Source organism: Aedes albopictus, unplaced genomic scaffold (genome assembly GCF_035046485.1).
Source record: "Aedes albopictus strain Foshan unplaced genomic scaffold, AalbF5 HiC_scaffold_480, whole genome shotgun sequence".
NCBI lineage: Eukaryota > Metazoa > Arthropoda > Insecta > Diptera > Culicidae > Aedes > Aedes albopictus.
This window is the reverse complement of record NW_026917288.1, coordinates 1-21,925: the sequence shown is the minus strand read 5'-3', so window position 1 is coordinate 21,925 and position 21,925 is coordinate 1. Positions and strand designations below refer to the sequence as shown.

Here is a 21,925-nt window from a genome sequence, read left to right as displayed (position 1 = left end):
TCCGTATAAAAAAAGGACAGATCCAGGTTTGGATTAGAAATGAGTTACCAAATGCCAATTGATTACTCGAGCACATAATATCAATATTAAGGCTTTTTGCTACCTTTTGTATGAATCAATGTGACCGAGTAATACGACTTGCCTGCCGAATAGCATGTAAAAGTACACCAGCACTTAAAGACTCGGTATGCTTGTTGTACTTTGTAAAGGTTGAGTAAAGGTTTCTCAAATTTAGCGCGATATTTTCTAAATCTTTATTATTTATTATTATCTTTATTATTATTATTTATTATCTTTATTATCTATTTGCAAAGTTTTGTAAATCATTCAGGAATTTTCTTGAATTTCCTGTTGAATTCTCTTGCACTCTGCACTCTCTTATTACAAGAATACGTGCTGAAAATTCTTTTAGAGATTACTAAAAAACTTTAGCCATGATTTCAATTTCTATTTCCCAAAGTACTTTCCAATAAAAACCTTTCAGAAGTTTTTTTTTTTCATTTCTTTGCCAAACTTTACCTAGAGTGGAGATCCTCAGCCCAACTATCTCAGCGTTCCGAAATTGAATTCTGAGAAGAAACTGCGGGTCTTTTAAGGTCTGTTAAAAGTTTTGGAGATTTTGGCTTTCTCAGTCTAGGGAATCCAAACGATTAAATTGGCATTGCCCGACGTTTCGGCCTAATTTATTTGGCCTTTTTTTTAAGGGTAAAGCTGCCTATCGATAGACAGCTTTATTTACCCTTGAAAAAGGCCAAATAAATTAGGCCGAAACGTCGCGCAATGCCAATTTAAGCGTTTGGATTCCTAGACTGAGAAAGCCAAAATCTCCAAAACATTGAACTTTCAGTCGAAAATCTTACGCATACGGTCTGTCAAAAGTTTCTTCCAAAATTTTCCAAATATCATCCGCGAAATTCGCGACTTCTGAAATAAAATCCGCGACTCGGAAAACAAGTCCGCGACATGAACATATATATTCAAATTTCAAATTTAACCAGATAATGACATGTTTTAAGAATAGACTAGTTTACCCTCTGAAGTTTTCAAAGTGGGAAAGTCTATGACATTTCAAACTATGTTCTCCGGGGTTCGACAACGATTACTTATTCAGACCTAATTTTTCGTCAATCTCTGTTTGTGATGTTACAGAAAAATGTATAGAGATTTCCAAAGATTAACGAACAATCATCTCTCTCGTTTGCCGGGTAAAGATCACTGGGTCCAGATTTTAGGAATATTGTGATCTACGGTTTTGCTGTGAAGTATGCAAATTATCTCACTTACATGCTGCTCGATAGAGACGAACCAGCCAAGGGCTGAAAGTCTCTTTAATAAAGACAAATCAAATCTCACTTACATGTTTATCGCAGAGTATACCTTGGTATCGACTGATCGCAAGACCAACTATTCTTGATGAATAGAGATCCTGAGTTACAGTGTGTGATTCTCCCATTCTAGTGAAACTAGCTTTACAAAGGCAACCACGTTCTTAGGAAATAAGATCCATATATCAGCAGGACCTAGATAGGCTTGCCGAGAAAATTTGTGAACTGTAATAGTAGATGATAGAAGATGTGTTCTGATGTATATCTTTCCTCGTCACAAAAGCGATAACTTGAGGTTTGGATGGCTCCGATCTTATGGTAGCTGCAGTGTCAGTGGCAAGTCGCGCTTATCTTTTATTAGAGTCCAGTGGTGATCGTACGCTCGCAAGGCATACCGCCGCAGTGTAACTCGCACGGCAAAACAAAAGAAGATATGGTTCCGCCCAAAACAAAAGTACATAGGTTTCGCGAAGTGACAGATGTTTTTGAATGTGTTTGTGATGATTCGCGAAAACCGCGAAAATCGCGACTGTTGTAACAGCCCTGGAATTATGCTGGCTTTCCAGTCCGATTGTGAGATAAAAAACAACCTTATGTTCTCTTACTCCGACGTTTCGATCTGTATCGGATCTTTTTTGAGGATTCTGTGGGTTTAATATAAAGACATATTTCTAATTGGCTTCTTTAGTGGTGTTGAGATAATTCCATATTCTGAATCTACATGTCAAACTGAGCCGAAATCCAAATTTTCATCAATTTTGCTGCCCGGGAACCTATTCAAAAATCAGTTTGAAGTTTGTATGGCAGCGATTTATCGACCCAAGCAACACACATGTTATATAAAAGTTACGACAGCGCAAGTTTTGGTTGTATAGAAGTTTATTTTACGTTATTTCAACACTATGTTAGAATTACGTAAAATAAACTTCTATACAACCAAAACTTGCGCTGTCGTAACTCTATTATAACAAGTGTGTTGCTTGGGGAATCACCCCTCGTCGCATTTTGTACTGAGCGGAGCTGTCAAGCAGTTGCCCAGCTGTCAAGAGGTGTTTTTAAAACATCTGTTTAAAATTGATTTTAGGTACCAAAATAAAGTTCGAAAAATCTGAAAAAAAAAACATAGCGGCTCAGAAAAAGGTGCTCTTTCGTTTAAAAATAAAAAAATCATTGATTTTTTCTTAATTTAAAAACCCAATTGCATTCATTTTGACAAGACACTTTACAAACAATTTATACATTACCGAGCCATCGATTGCTTTCTCGTCATATGTATTTTTCAATCTCTCACCGGTCATTTGATTTGTGTCTACAAATATAATTACATGTCTGTATTTTCTATAATAATGTTCTTAAGTTTTACTTATGGTTTCCGAAAAACTGTGGATTATTGTGAAAAACCTCGGGAAAATTTTTAATTTTACTTCTTATCAAATATTTGGAATCCGATGTCTGAAAATCTACAGACATGATATTATGAGAAATATAGGTAACAATAAAGAAAAACAAAGATTTAGAGCTGAGTTCCCAACGGAAATCCTGCAGGAATGTCTGACACAATTCTTATCAGAATTTCAAGGAAAATCTTTTCCAGACAGCTTCAGAACAAAATTCTGAAGAGAGAAGTCCAGTGGAAATTTTATTCTGGATTTCCATAGGTTGTAAGGTTTGATAGCTTTGAAATTCATTCATACAACAGAAACACGTGTTTGGTGATCAAATTTGAGATTTGAATTGCGAAAAGAAACCCACGTGCTCCGGTGGGAATCGAACCCGTGACTCTCAATTCGCTAGACAGGAGCTTCTTACCTCCAAGCTATGGAGCCACTTGACCATCTCCGTAATCTCCTTCGGATAGAATTAGATGAGCATCTCTGTTGTATGCAATGTGCATGAATGTCAGAATCTACACTGTAGATGTTCATCTAATTCCATCTGAAGGAGATTTAGATTGTGATAAAGGTTGCATTAGTGAGCGAAATCGAGTTCAGTTCTGTGCCTTCGGGGCAATGGAGATGGTAAAGTGGCTCCGTAGCTTGGAGGAAAGAAGCGCCCACCTAGTGAATTGAGAGTCGTGGGTTCGATTCCCACCGGATCACGTGGACTTCTTTCCGCAATTCCCAACGCAATTTGTTCATCAAACACGTGTTTCTGTTGTGTGCATGAATTTCAAAGCAATTTAACCTTTTAAATTTCACTTGGCTTAGTTTGCCAGAGCAAAACATCGAGAAATTTTCATTAAGAAACGTTTTTGTGAAAGCCACCAAATTTCCTCAGTAAATATATCCAAACCAACTTCCTGGAAGTATTACTAATGGATTTCCTTTTTGACCAACCCCTCAAATTTTCAACGGAATCCTTAAGGCAAATTTTGCCAACACATCCTTTTAACATAAATGGTAGGAAATCAATGGGCAAGGGTTTTATAATAAATTCCTGCTGGAATAACCATTCACAGCACACCATTTCCCGAATGCTATCATGCAAAATGGCTCCTTTGACCGAATGATGATCAAAAGGTTGCGTTCAAGCTCTTATTTACCAACGATGCACGATCCTGTACAATTTAGTCTGCACTTGTTAGTTTGGGTAAAATGCGGTCTTCTCATCAAAACTGGATAGGAATATGTGAGCCGATGATTAAAAGTGGGAGTGCATAGAAATATGAATAATATTTTTAAAATCATCCAAGCTGTTGGAATAATCACAGTTTTGTGTATTTTTGAAGCAAGGTTCAAATAATTTAAAAAAAATCACTAACTAAAGTTTGTTATGCTTTTCGGATTATTGAATTTTTCTACAGTTTGGAAAACTAGTGTCTGACCATTTGACCGAATGCGTTTTAGCTGAATTATGATCGTTATTAGTGGTCACTCGAATTTTCCGCAAAGGTTTTGCCTACTACATAAACTGATCTCTCTAGATTTATTTTTATGAATTTTTTGATATTCTAGCTAATATGATTGTCAGAAATATTTTCTTCTTCTGATATACATGGGCTACGATTTCTCGTTTTATTGTTAAGAGATAAGTTGGCGTTGAAACTATTTTGGAAAAGCTCATAAGCGATCAGAACTATTGAAGGTTTGTAAATTCAAAGTTTACAGCAACTGTTCGAAAAAAGTTTTTCAAGATTACCAGTGGTTAGGCGATTCCTTCCTCCTCAGGGATTCCCAAAATTTTGAGAGATTTTTGGGAGAGTCACAAGAGTCATTTGATTAGACTAGTTTATAGAATTTTTTAACTCGATCAGCTGATGTTAACTTTTTGTATAGAATCATGTCCTGAGTTCAAAAAACGTGACAAAAAAAAATAAAAAATAAAAATTGCAGAAAATTTAGGAAAACGTCTCATTTACTCTCCAATATATCGACTTTCATCAACATGACTCAAAAATTGCGTTCAGATGGACATATTATTATCAGCTTTCTATTCATGCAGAAAAATTTAAAATTGGTTGACTGCAAAAAAAACTGTAGAAGTCGATTTTTGGGTAAAATTTGCAACTGTTCCTCATATTTTTTGGACACGGAGACAAATTTCGTTCGTTTGAAACAAAAATATTCATGTTTATTCGGTAAACTGATAAAAAATTCAAAACTAAAATATTAATTTTTAAAACTAACTCAATTACATATTGATTTCTACAATACCCATTGAAGAGCTCCCCGTTCCGCCGTCGAGAACATAAAAAAAAACTCTCAAGTTCCAGCTGCAGCACCAAACAAGATTTCCTCTTGCGAAAAAAGTCAAGTTTCACCAAAAGTTTCCACGAAAGAGAAGGAAATGACTTTGTAAATTTAATTGGAAAACAATTATTTCCATAGGGCCGACCTACCACAAAAAAAAAACAAAAAAAAAAATACATTTGTTTCTAACATAACCTGTCAGAAGATGCATGTTTGTTTCAAAAATGGATTGAATTTGCTTCAAATGTGACGTTCGATTTGCTCCAAACAGTTTTATTTTTGTTGCCAGTACAAATTGACAATTTATTTGAGTTTACCTGAAATATTTTTGATTTTACCATGCTTTTTTCTGCGTGGAGCATGTTTTGGAAATCAGCACTTGATTACGCACTAAAAATTTGGTCGTTGATAGAGGTTCACACGACTCTCGTTTTATTTCGTAAAGTTGTGTTATATTTAAGTAATCCCATGAATTCAATACTGGCCGTAGTATGCAAAAAGCTTCGTTAAAAAAAGATGCTTGAAAGAAGTGGATAAAGGTAATTCTACATGAAGTAACCGAGAAAAGTAAAAGCGTGTTATTGGATAGAATTATTATTTAAATGGAGAAAGGGAAAAAAATGGGGGAACACTCCTGGGGCCGTGGCTGCACCTCTTGTCTTAGGCAATATGAGAAAAATTTATGTTATTCCTTTCTTTCTTGATTTTATATCTTAAAATCAATAATGTTTTGATCTTCAGCTTTCCTGAAGAAATTCGGAATTCAAAATTTTCCGTTTTTTTTGTCGCAAGAGCATGCTTAGATTTTTGAAGTTTTTTTTTTTAATTTTGTCTATCAGACGTTTTCCAAATAGAAAAGTTCACCTCCTTGAATTGTTTTGGGCCATTCCCAAGGTACACCGTTTTTACGCAAACATGGCCGTTCATAAACTAAGCTAACATTTTGAAGAAGAAATTCACTAAAATACATCAATAATTCTACAGTTTCAGCATGGGACTCACAAATGCTACCAAGAAAAATTTCCATTAATTCCGTCAATAGTTTCACTAAGAAGTCGTCGAGCGATTCTTCCACATTATTCTCATTAAATGTGATGTTGCGTGAACATCAGACATTCAATTGTGAGGGGGACCTCTTTATGAAACGATGAGACCATGGACGCTTCTAAGATTTGCAATGTCTTTGCAATTCCAGACATTAATGAAAAAACCGTGAATGAATTCTTGAATTCTCACAAGAATATTCTTGAGAAAATAATGGGAACTATCTTTGGAGAAATCTCTATAGAAGTTTGCATAGGAAACTCTGGACAATCGTTCCTGAAATATTTCTTGGGGAAATTCTGGAAGATTCTCAGGAAAACTAATGAAGAGTTTGGCTGCATTCTTTTGAGAGTTCGTATACCATTTTCTCTAACGTTAGCTTTTCAGTCATGATTCAAATGCTCGAATCTATGAAAATAAAAAGAGAAAGACACAAAAGTTGAATGAGCAAATGATCAAGGAGAAAAAGGAAGAAATTTCAGAAATCCACACGTTTTCGATCTCTTGTGCTCTCATATTTTTTTTGTTTTTTTTTTTTAATTTTTGTTCTTTCAACAATTTGTCATTCGCCGTTTTGTTTCTAAATCTAAATTCTGCTATTTGATCTTTTTGTTAAGTTTAGAACTTCTATATCAAGATGCCATCCACTTTACGTTTCTCACAGTTTTTTAAGTTGTCTCCTATTTAAGTTTTGAAAGACGATAACTTTTTCAATACCAAAACTCTTCACAGGCTTAGGTTGATATATTTTAAGAGTTTTCTAGGACACGATTATCATTGTATTCAATATCTGAAAACAACATTTTAAACCTTTTTTTTATTCAAATTTAGTTGTTTTGAAGAATTTCCGATTTTTAACAAAGTGCAAATCAATAGTTTCCAGAACATCGCATGATTGTGCTATGAGGTTTTATCAATACCTTAGATTATGCTCCAAAAGCATTCTTTACGATAAAAACTCAAAGATATAGACAGATATGGTAAAAACAGTTACATTTCACAAGGCAATTTCCAAAAGCATTTTCCAAACTACATTGGTATATAAATAAAATTTTCCTTTTTTATTTATTTTTTACTGCGGTGGAGTAAAATATGTCGATTTGTTCAGGCTACGCAAACTAGTAGTAATATCTTATCAGTTTAAGTCAGAAACTTCGAAAAGTTGTGGTGTCGTCTAATTGCTATGATTCCATTTAATTTATTTATTTTTTGACAAACAGTTACTGGTATTGATCACTGACACTGAATTCAATGAAAATTTAGAAAGCAAAAACAACTTGAAGTTCAAAGTGATGCAATTGATTAAAAAACACTGAACTCACTGCTTACTTATCAATTTTGCTATGAGCTTTATATATTCACGAACATTGGAAAGTACTTTTCAGATTTTTTTTTTAACTTAGCAAATGTTCTCTTGCTTTATTTCACTGCTAGTAAAAGAAATGTGTTTCAATTCTATAAAACCACTCACCTTAATCGCAAAATCTCGCCAAGCGGGCGTCACCCGTCCAGCACTCCATAAAAAAGGTGTTCGGGATGTTGTTGGTGTTGCTTGGTTGTTCGTTCGGGGGTTATCACTGTAACTGTTCCTAATCGGGTAATCGATATATGAATTTAAAAAAAAAAACTTTGTGCGCAAGCCGCCCTGTCGTCTTGGTCCAAAACGAACACCGCGCGTCACGGCCTGGGGCGGCTGCAACAGCAAAACCGGATGATGCTGCACGCCACTAGTAGATCACAGTTATAGAGCCTGTTGCGCCACCTGCACTTGTTTCCCACAGCAGTTGTTGTTGTTGATTGATGTTTGATGGGTGCGATCACTCTCAATCCCACGCACTCATATGCTCGCACGCACGACTCAGAACGTGCGATTCCGATCGCACCGTGATCTTCTCCGGCTTCCCGGTGCTTGATTGTGTTTGTTACCGTGTTCGCCCCCGTCGATCCAAGTAGGTATGGTCCGCGATCTTTTTTTTTAATTTCCCGAAGCACGCACGCACGATCGAACCGCAAAACGCTTCACACACAAACCCGCACTCGCGACGCGACACGCCAACTACGATGATCGCACAAAATGCACGATCCGAACTTTTCGCTCTGTGTGTCACACACCCGCGCACGCACGAACGCAAACAAAAGTCGCGTTGCGATGAAACAATAAATAACAGTCGAACGCAAAAGTCACACACACACACGAGACGATCGGTCGATCGATCGTGTCACACACCTGGCAACGATCGTTCAGAAACAGAAGAATGACGACGATTTCTTTCTTATCACACGCACTTTAGCTTCTAGTTTGCCGTAGTTGTTGTTGTTTTTGTTTTTCTCTGTTTTGCCGAAGCTTTCTTCTTGAATTAGTACAGAAAACGAAAAAAATCAATCGATGATCAACCCGACGATCAATCCGAGGAGCTTCAGGGAGGAGTGTTCACCATAATTATTGGCCGTTGTTGTAGTAATCCCATCGTCGGTGTTCGTCAACGCAGTTGCTGCTGTTGCTGTTGTTGTTGGTGTTTTGTTTGTTGTTGCTGTTGTTGTTGATGTTGTTATCGACGTAGGAGGCGGAGTTTGGCCGATGTGACATTGCTCTTTTGACTTTTTCTTCTTCCGCTAAGATCAGCAGCGCGCGTGTTATCGAACGAGGCGGTTTTTTTTCTTCTTGCTGCACTTTTGGATGCACTTTTTTTTGTTAGAGTCACACGCACTTTTTTTTGGAAACTTTTCTACTCCTCCCACTTTTTCGCGCGTCTTCCGTGATTGTGTGGTTTGCAGAAGAAAGCAAGGGCTGCTCGATGACGGAACGGAAAGTGAAGTTGATGACGCGTTGATCGAACTTTTCTGCAGTTGTTGTTGTTGTTGACAATGAAATATGACACTCACTCAAATAAACTTGTATGTTTTTGTTTGCTTAATTAGATCAAGAATTCGAATTTCCGCGATTTTCTTCAAATATGGCTTCTTGATTTTTTTTTGTTTTGTTTTGGATTGACGACTTTGTTACATTACTTTTGTTTTAGAAATTTAGGGAAAAACTGAAAAGATTTTGTGTAACTGCGAAAGAAGGGTAAGAAGAAGGTTAAAAACTGGGTTAGCGTTTTCTTTTGCGACGATCACCGTCGCTAACGATCACACACACGTAGATTTATCTGCGAGAAAGGGCAAAACATCAACGTCTGACAGTGAGATTTAAATCTGAGTCTCCGATGCGAGCGGAACACACCGAAATTTATTGGTGGGAAAAAATTAAAGTCCAAACAGAACAAAGCAGTCGAGGAGATTTGTGAGCTGCGGCCACTTCTCTGGTTACACGATCGGCCTACTACGCGGGGCTAGAGGCGAAACGTTAGCGACGGTTCTTCAACCGCATCACACACACACTGCTCGTCAGTTAATCCAAATTTATTCCGAAGAATCTTCGAAAGCGAAACTTGAGAGTTCAGAAGTTCTTCCGGGCGTTCACTGGTCACTTCCTGCTGTGGTGCCGCGCGCGCGTGTGTCTTCTTCACTGTCTAATTTTTTAATAAACGTCAGCGGCCACTGTAATGGTAGTCCTAGGCTTAGAAGTTGGAAAGTTTCCTCCGCCGCCGTCGCCGTCGTCCAGCGGCACAAAAAAGTCCAGATCCAAGAATCCAACTAGAAGAAAACTAGCCGTGACACACACGCTCACATGACGCCACCGCGCGCGCTCTTCGGTTATCGGAAGGTCCGCTCCTCCGATTGTTTCCTCCGTGTCACACACACGTTAGCTTCCGCACCGCATCGTCGGCTCACCGGAAGAGCTCACCGACCAGATCAGAATCCCCGAAAAAAAAACAACAGAAGAACTACACCAATGGTTTACTGGACACACACTTCTTCGGCCTTCGGGTAGTTCGGTTCGCGCGGAGGCTCCGGAGCCATGTACCACACACGTCCTAGAGTCCGCCTGATCTGATCTGAACTGGTCGGTGGTCGGTTGGTCCAACGCCAACCCAGAACTCCTCCACACTCTGAGTGTGACGTGTGTGTGATGAGAGATCGTCGTAGAGCCTCCTCCGTCTCCGTTGCTGTGCTGCCCTTGCTCCGGGCCGTCTTCATCCGCGCACATCTCGTCACATCTCCGGATCACACACAAAAGTCCTGGACGAAGAAGCCTTCGGCCTCCCCAAAAAAACTAAAACAAACCACCAAAGGGAGGCGACGGAGAAAGAATCGTCGTATCGCACGGAGAAGGCACAAGAAGGTTCAGGAGGAACACTCCAATAGAAAAAAAAAACACTTCTAATTAATCCGCTCCGCTCTCGAATCTCTATGGCAGACACGGCAGCGGCGGTGTATTGCTGCACTTACGATGCGGCCGAACAGCGACTTGTATTGAACTGACGTTTGAACACAGAACGCAGCGCTGCGTTTCTGTGCTAGGGAAAAATCGCACTCGGCTGCGGCCAGCACACATAGGCGCGCACATAGAGACTCTCCGCCGACCGTCATCGTCTTCGTCGTCGTACAACCACATAGAACCACCACCACGGCACGGCATGGTACGGCAGCGGAACCTACTACTAGAGGCGCAGTACATAACCGAAACCCCACCGCGTCCGTCAGTGCATCCAGTCAGGCCAACCAACCCGGGGTTCCCTCGTTCCGGCGATCCTCTGAGTGCGGCCGCTGCCACCGCCTGCACATACGGTTTGCAAAGTGCACACAGGCAGAGAGCCACGGACCGCAGATCCGCACAGCCGTCGAAGTGGTGCGAGGACGGCACGCGGCGGTTGGCGTCCTGGGAGAATGCGCACGTGAGCGGGGATCCAGCAACGAACGTGACTACGCTACGCGATGCACACACATTTATCAACACCGCTCGCTCCCTCGCCCTGAAATGTGCACGCTCGCACGCTCTCCCGTGCTCTCTTCACCGTAACTCTCAGCAGTACATAACCCTGCGCATACACACAAACCACCTGCTCGCATATCCACCTCGCCGTAACGCATTCTCTCACGGACGCTTCGCACGCGCTTCCCCCTTGTACATACGAAGTCACTCACCACCCAACGCGCCTCCACACCATCAAACCGACGACGGTCACTCACTTCCCCTCCTTTTGCATAAAACATTGCGTTCGCGCTCTCGCTTCTCTCACCACTTCTCGCACGCTTTCAACCGCGCGTCGCGTTCGTCACTCACGCGCCCTAAGATTCTCTCGTCGTCGTTCTCCCTCTCTTCCATCAAGAGGGGGTATAGGAAAACATTCCCTTTCCATCACGACCAAAGCCCCCCTCTTCCCCCACCAGAAACCCAACAAAACAAAAAAGAAAAACGCATCGTCGTTCGTTGCTAGCTGTGCAGCAAAAAAGCACAACACTCACGTTTCATCAAGTCGAAGATTTTTCCTCGCTCGCTGCTGCTTCTGCTGCACCTACAGAAAGTAAATAAGAGCGTCGTTGTCGTCGGCTACGGCTCCGACGCCGCTCTCTTTCGCACTCGCGCTCGCCCTTATGAACTGTGTTGTCCTGCCTGGTCCTGGTCGTCGTCGTCGTAAGAAGGGCAAAAGCAAAACAAAAACTTTTCCAGGCTGGAAAATTTTCCCGCGCCTGCCGGCGCTGCCGCCACCACCACCGACGATCGTCCCTCTCAACCGACGACGACGACGACGACGCCTGCTTTGTTTGTTGTAGAGCTTTTCTTTTTTTTTCTCTCTGACTGATACCGATTAGAGGCGAACCGAAGTTTTTGGAGGTTGTCGTCTCGTGCGCCTTCCACCGCCCGACGACGCCCGACTTCGTCTTCGAATTTTGGCGAATCCGAGGAATCAAATTCTACAATGTTGAGATGCGTGTGCGACTTTCTTCCATGGAAACTTACCCCGGTAGAAAGTTTTAATTAACCCTTGCGCGCATTGTTTTGTTGTTACTGCAAGCCGTGTTTGCGGTGTGCTTGATTTATGACGTCTTACCTCGTAGTTACTGCTGAATGGGGTGAGCGAGGGGATGTCGGCGTGTCGGTGAGGATGGAAAACTTTTCCGACGGGGATTGTCGGTTCGGAAGAAAAATAGGAAGGAGCAGTGTGTAAGAAGGTTAGTATTGTTAACTTTGAGCGCTTCTGTGTGAGTGTGGGGGTGGTGCACTGTTCGAAGAAACTGCATGGATGCCGTCGGGATCTGGTGCACCAAAAGCCGACGGCAAAAGTTTGAACTGTGGATTCTGTTGCTAAACATTCAGTGTTACCTTTAGCATTAAGCAACCGCACAAATTCGTAGGTGGTACAATCCTAGAGCGCTGTTATGAGAGTTGCCTCCTTCCCGTCGGTTACCAAAAACGAAGAGTTGGGACTAATCTTCGATTAGATTGACGCAAACATCCAATGGTAGAGAGCTGTCCAGGCCACGTCCTTGCGACTGCTGAGGAATGGGGAAGAATGATTAGTTGTGCACCTGAGAATGACGTAGACAGTTCTACGACCTCTTAGGCCTAGGTGTCAATCCAAGTAACCAAAAGTTCGGATAAGAGGGTAGCTGTCATCAGAATATTGATTCAAGTTAGATTTCATTTGGTGTGTACTTCTTCGCAATAGGGCACGATCGGTGAAGCACTAGATTTATATTATTGTGCTGAATTTTTGTATGATGAGAAAGTGAATTCTCCGTTTCTGCAATAAATACATAGGAGCAGAACGCGTGGGTATTATGATTTCTTGCCAATTTTAATGCTGTTTGAGCAAAACTTTGGGTAATCGTGGTGCAAGTTTCAAGAAATGGAGAAAACAACAGCGCAATACCCATGCTTTTTGCACCATTGCATTGCAGAAACGTAGAATTCGCCTTCTCACCATACAAAAATCCAGCTCATTACTCCAATTCTAGTACTACACCGAACGTGTCCTATTCTGATGTGAATCGCAAATCAGTCCCATCTGTAAAAAGTAGGCTCTGAAGTTTTCAAATTCGTTTTCTAAAAATGGCCATGAATTGAAAACTTCTGCGATCATCATGGAACTTTCACAAACTGTTTCAAACGTGAAGACGTAATTGAGAAAAATATAAAATTGGCTAATACAATGTTTAGTTTTGTACTGCATTACTGCGATTACTTTTCATTATGGGACAATCTGACTTGGTGTGATGTTTTTCGATTTTACTGAACAAACTATATATATTTATTCACACAGTTGAAAGACCATCCAAAGATAGATCAAAACTGCTATTAACTCAATTTCGCCCAAATTGCAGATGGGACTGACTTGCGATCAGTGCGTAAAATAATCGAAGGTTGAAAGTGAAGATTGACATTCTCATTTTTTCATTCGTGTTTGGCCACATTCATTGTCAGCTGAATGCCTCTCTTTTTTCATTCAACTCTTTGTCACGAATATTTTTTCACACGTCGTAAAATGTCCAATTTCTGTTAACAGATGCACAATCCGGCTTTATGGACAAATAGAGCAGTTAATAAGTATTCTAATTAACTACTATACGCAATACATGTTTTGAGGTGATTGGAAGAATAATCGGGAGATACGGTCTAGTTATATTTAGTGCAAATCGTCAGTGTCAGAAAAATGAATGAATATATGAGAAAATTCATTCACCAAAATTAATTTTATTTTGATCCTTCAGTTGAGATTTTTCAGAATTCACGTTGAATTTCACTCATTGAAAATAAAAATTTTAAACTCTGATTGTGAGATTCCTATGGAGTTCTAGGGCGTTCCAAGGGAAATGCTAATGCCATCCATTCCACTGGGATTAGGGGAAAACTTTTGATAGAATTGTAGCGAGAGCTATAGTAGAGATTTTGGATTGGACTACAAAGGGATGAAACTCTTCTTGGACTGACGATAGCTTTGTGGAGCTTTGAAGAAATACTGGGAGAAAGCTCTTAGAAATGATATAATTTTTTCAGAAGTTAGTGATCATTTTATTGTTGTTTCATCAGTCAAAATAGTCAATCCAAGAGAATGTATCTTTTCACAAATTTCCTCAGTAACTTTACTTGTTGTCAAGATGTTAATGAATCAATCGAAACCCTGGTATCCACTTATCAAAATCTTTCAGAGCAATGCACACAACTTGTAAGAAAAAATGTAAACGTCAAAGGTCAAATTTGCCCATGGCTGAATCTGTATGTTTGGAAATTGATAAAACTTAAAGGAAAATATTTGAAGAAAGTTAAAAGTGATCCTATTAATGCTCGTTTGAAGGAAATGTTTAAATTTATATCCAAGAAAACTGATATCGCCAAAAGAAGTTGTAAGAGTCAATATTATGAGAATATTTTAAGCTATACTTGTTATGCCAAGTAATGGAAGTATTTAAATGAATTGATGGGACGGAACCCGAAGCCAGTAAAAATTGAACTTTACTACGAAGGGCGTAAAATCTCGAATAGCAGGGAAATATGTGAAATTTTCAATGATTACTTTGCATATATTGGAGAAAATTTGGCCAGTACTATGCAGAAAAGAAATACCAATCCTGTTAGAACCGTCAATCGTTTAAAAAATTCTATTTTTTTGAATCCAGCTAATGTCTCTGAGGTAATCTCCATAATTAATGAACTCGACGTGAAGAAAAGCTGTGCTCCGGATAACTTTTCATCTAACATCATTAAATCCAATGCAGATACATTTGCCGGTCTCCTTTGGCAATTATTTGACCATACATTGAGCTAAGGAAAATACCCAGATTGCCTCAAAGTTGCTAGAGTTTCACCCATTTTTAAGTCAGGTGATGCGACTGATCCATGTAACTATCGTCCGATTTCTACCCTGTCCGGCTTTAGTAAAAATTTTGAAAAACTGCTTGTAAATCGGATTGTTAATTTTCTAAACAAATACAATGTTTTTTACAAATATCAGTATGGATCCCGAAAAAGATGTAGTACTGTGGCCGCTATTGTGGAACTCGTAGACTTTTTACTGGACAACATCGATAAAAAATGTACAGTTGGAGGTCTCTTCATTGATCTTAAGAAAGCATTCGATACTTTGAACCACGACATCGTATTGAAAAAAATAAATGGAAAGCTATGGCATACGTGGATAGGCTATCTTTCGCAATCTTTCGTAGCTATTTGAGTGATAGGAAACAGTTTGTAGCATTGAAAGATGATTTCAGCTCCACGCGGTTAATCAACATTGGAGTCCCACAAGGGAGTAACGTTGATCCTCTACTTTTTTGTTGTACATCAACGATTTGGGTAACCTTTCTCTTAAAGAAATTACAAAACTATTTGCCGATGATACAGCATTATTCTATCCGGATTCAAACGTATCATCAATCATTGAAGCTATTAATTATGACCTACGCTCTGCCGTGTGCAGCATAGTTGTCCCATGTTAATAGGGGTTCCCATAGCACATGGGACAACTATGCTGCACCCGGCAGCGCTTGCTTATGAATTATTTTGAAACAAACTTATTGTCATTAAATTTGCGCAAGACCAAATACATGTTATTTAATTCGCCAAGGAAGAAAATGTTAAGCCACGTTCATCCAACAATCTCTAGTGTCGAAATCGAAGAAGTATCAAGCTATAAATACCTTGGATTGATATTAGATCCTACTCTCTCTTGGAAGGAACATATTAGAAAAATTCAAAAAAAGGTTTCATCACTTTGTGGCTTAATGTATCGAGTGAGACAATTTGTTCCAAGGAAAGCATTGTTGAATTATTATTATGCTTGTGTTCATTCATACCTACAGTACCTGGTCATTGTTTGGGGTCATGCTAGCCAAGATCCACTCCTTACCCTAGTACCCTCCTTCCCGAGACAACTGTGGGGATGCTGTGGATTCCACGGTTTCTAGTAACAACGGTTGTCGAACTAACATTTCTTTCCCTTTTCCGTTGACCGTAAGGACGTGGCCGGCGCCGTTATTGACTTTAAAATATTAAACTCTCGAATTGTGTACATTGAGAGTGTGTAGCGAGTCCCAAGCACCATGCATTGGATCTCTGTGCAACTTCAATTGTTCTGGTCAATCACGGAGTAGCAACTACGATGTGTACGGTTAACTTTGCTTTGCTTTATCAAAAACTCATTTTTTCGATCACCAGCTATTCAGTGCTGTGCGAAGATGTAAAATCAATATTTCCAAATTCTTTAAAAGCTAGATGATACTACTGATCATAGATGAATACTCGATACACTGTAACCCGTTACAGGCATGTTCCAAAATTGAGTTTCTGCCAACTTCTCCTAAAATGGGACCTCTGTGCGCTGCAGGCCAGCATAGTCATCACTATACTAACATAGCAATCATTCAAGTACTTGGTTATTTCATTCCATGTAATCAAATCGTATAAAATTTTGCTATCTATGATCAACACTATATTTGATCCTTTGTTACGATAGATACTTGGTCATTATGTCGTATGGGTATTAAGGACAGACTTGTAGGAATCCCAAAATGGCCGCCACAATGGCCGACTTTGGCACCTACTCACGATTTTGAGGGCACAAATCTCTTTGTAAACAAAACCAGCGCACCTGAGCTTCTTATTTTAAGCTAATTACAAGTGAGCAAGAACGGAATAATAAAATGCATTGTTGTTTGAGGCTTGCTTCTTGAGATTTGTGCGTCTGAAGTTTCAATGCACTGCTGAAGCGGGATTTCAAGACGTTTGTCCTTAAACTAAAGGGACATTGGGTCGACAGAAAAACCAAACTTACAAGAACAGCTTATATTTGAAGAATAAACTGGCCCAAATACAAAAATGTCGAAAAAATCAACGGGGCACCCTCTAGAATCGTGCCTTTGGATGAGAAGAACAATCTGTGAAAGATTCAGCTCAATCGATTTAAAACTGACCTGGTGCAAATGAGTTGAAGGTTTGTATGGGATTTTCAGTCCAAATATATGGGAAATTGGATGACCAACAGTCTCTCACTCAGTACGCCGGTTCAGCGAGTTCGATTTAGTTAAGAATTGAAAGAATGGTAGTTGATACCCTGAGGAACAACTTTGACCATATCATGATAAAACTTAATTTAGTTGCGGTCTCAGCTAACTAAAGCAGGATGAGAACATCTTCCCCCGTTTACTCTCGGTTGTTACACGCAGCACGTGTTTGCTGTTCGAAACTTGCGCTCTACATCATAGGCGGCTATGTTGTCCTTCATTTCAATTACTGACGCACGTGGGCAGGTATCGAAACAATGAAGAATTACATAGCATAGCGGTTTAACAACTTTCGAAGCAGTGAAAAAAAATTCTCGAGAAATTTTACTTTAGTGTGCATAGTGCATAGAAGTTGATATTTGTGTGGAACCTCTTGAGGCTGCTTTCAACGAATTTCACTGAAGATGAAAGTGAAACGAAGACATCATCCAGAGATACGTCGAAGTCTCAGCTAAAGCAGAAAGAATCAGAGAATGAGAAGATCATGCTGGATCTGGATATCAATAACAAATATTACCGTTTAAAAGCTGCATTAATGAGCCGATTATCAAAACAACCTTCCACTCAGCCCAACATGCAGCAGCCAGCGGCTCGATGAACTTCAACTGGTCTGTCTTGTGTCAAGCTTCCGGACATCCGTCTACCGACCTTCGGTGGACATCTCAAGGACTGGGTGATCTTTCGCGATACTTGTTGGTGTTTGATCCTTAATAATCTACAGCTAACGGTAATGGATATATTCACGTTCCCACTCCCCGCAAAATGTGAGTTCTTCCTTCGGAAGGGAAGTAAAGCGTGGGTCCCGAGATGAACTAGCCTAGGGCTAAAAATCTCGTTAATACAGATAAAAAAGTATATATTCACGTCTTTACGGTTATCACTCAGTGGAGTAGCTCTTCAGCAGATCAATTCCTTGGAAATGTCTGACGTCAACTATGTCGATGCTAGAGAAGTAATATGAAAACAATAAAAATTGATTGTGAAAGCCCATCTTGATGCCTTGTATTCGATTCAGTCCATTTCGTAGAGAAGGATACAAGCTGCTCAGTTGTCTAATCAGCGATTTTGATAAGCATTTTCTCATGTTGGAGAGGACAGTAACAACCTCGAAGCTGAGAGACGCACCAGAGCTCAAACGAAATGATCAAGTACAAGGACCTCACGCATTTCCCAAAAGATCAGTGCTCCGTCTTGCAGTCTATGGCTCCAGCTAAAGTTATCATTGTCCCTGAGAGAACACGAAGTTCTCCGTTACAAAATCCAATCCAATGTCTCAGCACCGTTCAGGGGCCCATTTTGTGGAGAAGGATTCGTTTTTGCTTTGGGGCTGTTCATAAACCACGTAGACCAAAATTTGGTCATCGCAGACCCCCCCCCCCCCCCCATCGTAGACTTTTATCCATACAAAATAATTGAAATTTGTATGGAGCGTAGACTTTGGCCAGACCCCTCCCCCTCCCCCCAAAAAGTCTACGTGGTTTATGAACGGCCCCTTTCCGATGTCTGAAGTTCCTGAAACTTCAGTTTCCGAAAACTGCGAGACAGTACGAAGTAGTCGGTATCAAACACGACTATGCAGTAGATGAGCATGCCACCATTGCCAGCAGACGTATAATTCTCTGCTGCCACAGGAACAGCAGCCACCAAGCGAACATCGGATCAGATCCACCGTCCCGCAAAAAACAACCTGGACCACCAGCAGTTAATCAGCAGCAACCTGCATAAGCTCACACTACACAGCAAACTTCCCGCATCACAATCGCAAAATGGCATTCGGAATATTCAGAAATTGATGAATATTTCATGTTGTTGGTCGCGACACCTGGCGATCAACAGCATGAAATATTCACTTTTTACACGGAAAATTTCAACTGTGTTGACACGAAAGTGCAAAGTATTTCGGAAGCAGATACACCAACTCAAAAATTGATTTGCAAAAAGATTGTGTTTAACTAGAGTGTATTTCGGGGACACACACTGGGGCAGAACGCTGTTATGGACAGGCAAAACCTCTAGTTCTTTGGATATCCATCCTAGAGCTTTGATGTCTTTAGAGAAGTGTCTTGTAAGAGTTTCTGCTAGCAGGCGGAGGCAGCTAATTTTTTGGCAAAAACATGTCAATACCACTAGCATCAATACTGTGGGGAAAGAAAAGTGGGGTAACTCTGGGATTTTGTCATACACTAGTATGAAATCATCGCGAAAATAAATGGAAATTGACAATTGAGATGAATATTTTGAACATTATGTAAAGCAATTTTCCGAATGTTTTTAATGTAACATGTCTAGATATTTAATGTGATGAAGCATGATACTTTTTATATAGTATTGTTCAAATTTCTGAAATTCTGAAATGTTCAAATCCATAGAAATTTCTGCCAGGGTTCCTGTAGTACTAGTACTTCATACTACAGTTCCCCCGGAATTCCTGCCATGCCAGTATTTCGCCGGAATCTCTGCCAGGATTTCCCTGGAATGCCAGTCAGGATTCCCCAACAATCCCTTTCAGGATTCCCCCGAATCCCTGACAGGATATGCTTAGATAGATAAAATGCTTGGTAAATATTTGTTTTGATATGCTTAATTTCTCAGGCTTTCCCAACTTCATTGAAACCTATTCATAGCAATTCAGTATCATCAATGGTCTAAGCCAAACGGATAGACAAGTCCAAAGAAAAAAAAAATCAGTATCATTTTATTTCAGTTGAATAATTTTTAGCGAATCGTTGTCTTATCATCAACCAAGACAAGTCATTTTAGGAATTTTTAGGTTATTTTTAGTTGGCATAATCATTATTAGTAAAAATTTTATACATATACCGTAAAAGTTCAAACATTCTTTTCGTAAAAATAAATCTGCGATACGACGACCTATATGAAATGAATTGATCACCGCACATAGAGCTTCGAGGCACTTTTTTCCAGCCACACATCATCAGAACATGGCAGGTACCTGGAAACTGCATACGGGAGCATCTATTCGTGGGGCTACAAAAAAAAACCTTTTCTCAGATATGGAAATCTGCTTCAACCGAAAGAAACTACAACGAACACCCAATTCGGTTCGATCCGGTTCACTTGTTTCGAACGGCGAAAAAAAAAAATCGAGAATTAGTAAAGAACAAAAAATAAAACTATCAAATCGCTCAATGTCTTTCATGTTCTTCCGCGGGGCCATCCGTATTGGACCGGACCGGACCGGACCAGAGGGTCCAGAGAAAGCAACTTTTACTAACGAGCTACAGCATCGCAGCGGCAGCTGCATCCACCCCATTTCCTCTTCCAGTGCTAACCCTTTTGTAGGTACGTGGAATCTAGAGATCGAACTCTCCGGATGGACGGACGGACGGACGGTCGTCACAGAGCCTGAGCGAGCATGGCGCAAATGGGTTTATTTCCCGTTCCAACCCGGTCCGAGGAACACTATCGCAATCGAACATACATGCGAGGTACGTGAAGGAAAAAAAATGCCATCAGCGGAACTGTGCAGGTCCATGTCGGTCGTCATCGACGACGTCGTCATCAGGGATGCCAGATATAGAAACATTTTCAGTTTAAAGTCTTTTCAAGGAATGCGGTGCGGACAATCAGATGATATTTATTTTTGATTCTGAATATTTTGTTGAGTTGTTTTTGATACACAGACAGACAGAATAGAGGGCAGCAGGGACAGGAGTCCAGGGGCTTGACGAACCCCCCCTCTGCGAGTCGGGTGGGAGCTTAGGAATTATTTCTTAAGCGAAAAAACTTCATACATCCGTATGGATTACCACCTTTGGCACTTCTCTCGAGAAGTGACCGAGCTCCTCCCAGTTAGCTCAAGCAGAGGATGCCTAGGATGTGGTGGGGTTCAACAGTGGGCTCTGTTGGATCTCCATAAAAAGCCACACATCCGTAAGCAACTCCGTACAAGCGACCTGGTACCGCTTTCAAAGTGCCTTAGCCCAACAATTGGAGTGCCAACCGGCACATCAGGATCGATGCCAGTAACATCCTGATTATGGTATACTGGTGAAGGCGTATTACAACGGACATGTTACGAATCATGGATAGGATGGCGATGTTGGGCTGACAGGCGTGTCATTCTGCTCCCTGAGTAAGGAAGGGTGATACCGACTTGAAACGGCGAGTGGGCTCATGGCGCGACTGCCTCCGTCCCGGTAAAACCTTGGCAGGCCTCCGGATACGTTCGAAATCTGTCCATCAATTCTGATGGGTACGTAGGTTCGGATGAACTATTCCCGATCTATGCTGATCTGGCACTGAACCCGGCCCCCATAAGGGTCCGTGTCAACCCTAGCATGGCCTCACTGCCTGCAGGCATAGACGCTTGCAGGTATAGATAACCATGGGATCACGAAGGCGACTACGTACGGCGGATGGAGATAGCGGCTCGGAGGGGGGACCCTGAAGAATGGAAGAAGATAAAAGTCAAAGCGAAGTAGGAGCGGCAAATCCGTTTGTCAGAAGGGGTTTAACGCGGACACCACCGCCGCAAACCCAACAGGTGCAAACGCAGCTCGAACAAGAGCAGGAGCAACAGCAGCAGCTACATCGGCAGCAGCAGCAGCAGCAGCAACAGCAGCAGCAGCAACAGCAGCAGCAGCAACAGCAGCAGCAGCAGCAGCAACAACTGCAGTTCAGTGTGTGGACAAAACCACCAAAACAACCGAGGGTGGAGGCAGCCAAAAAGCTAGTGGACGAGCTTCACGAGTATGTCGACAAGAGAAGCAACGTCCACAAAGACATCAAGGCGTTGGTGATCAAGATCCAAGGCGCTCTTGGATCGGCTGTAAAGGAGTGGAAACACGTAGTTCAGAGAGCAGAAGCAGCGGAGAAGGAGTTGTCAGTGGCCAAGACTGCCATTGAAGCAAGTCGCGCGGCGGAAGCGCGAAGGGCAGAAGTCAACACGGTTGCGAATGAAGTGAACGTAGCGAGAAGTATTCCCCCAAGGATGCAGACCACGCCTTACTTCACACCGAA

The 21,925-nt window shown here is 40.9% G+C and overlaps 1 long non-coding RNA gene across 3 annotated transcripts; it reads right to left on the bottom strand.

The window, feature by feature from the left end:
- Positions 1–8,391: 8,391 nt before the first annotated feature.
- LOC134284671 (uncharacterized) lies at positions 8,392–11,293 on the bottom strand. 3 transcript variants are annotated; one of them, XR_009995874.1, is made up of 2 exons: positions 10,391–11,293; positions 8,392–9,112 (listed from the first exon to the last, which is right to left on the bottom strand). It is a non-coding gene; the product is annotated as an uncharacterized LOC134284671 (long non-coding RNA). The 3 variants fall into 3 exon arrangements; XR_009995875.1 differs by lacking the exon at positions 10,391–11,293 and adding an exon at positions 9,914–10,313; XR_009995876.1 differs by lacking the exon at positions 10,391–11,293 and adding an exon at positions 9,240–9,843.
- Positions 11,294–21,925: the final 10,632 nt, after the last annotated feature.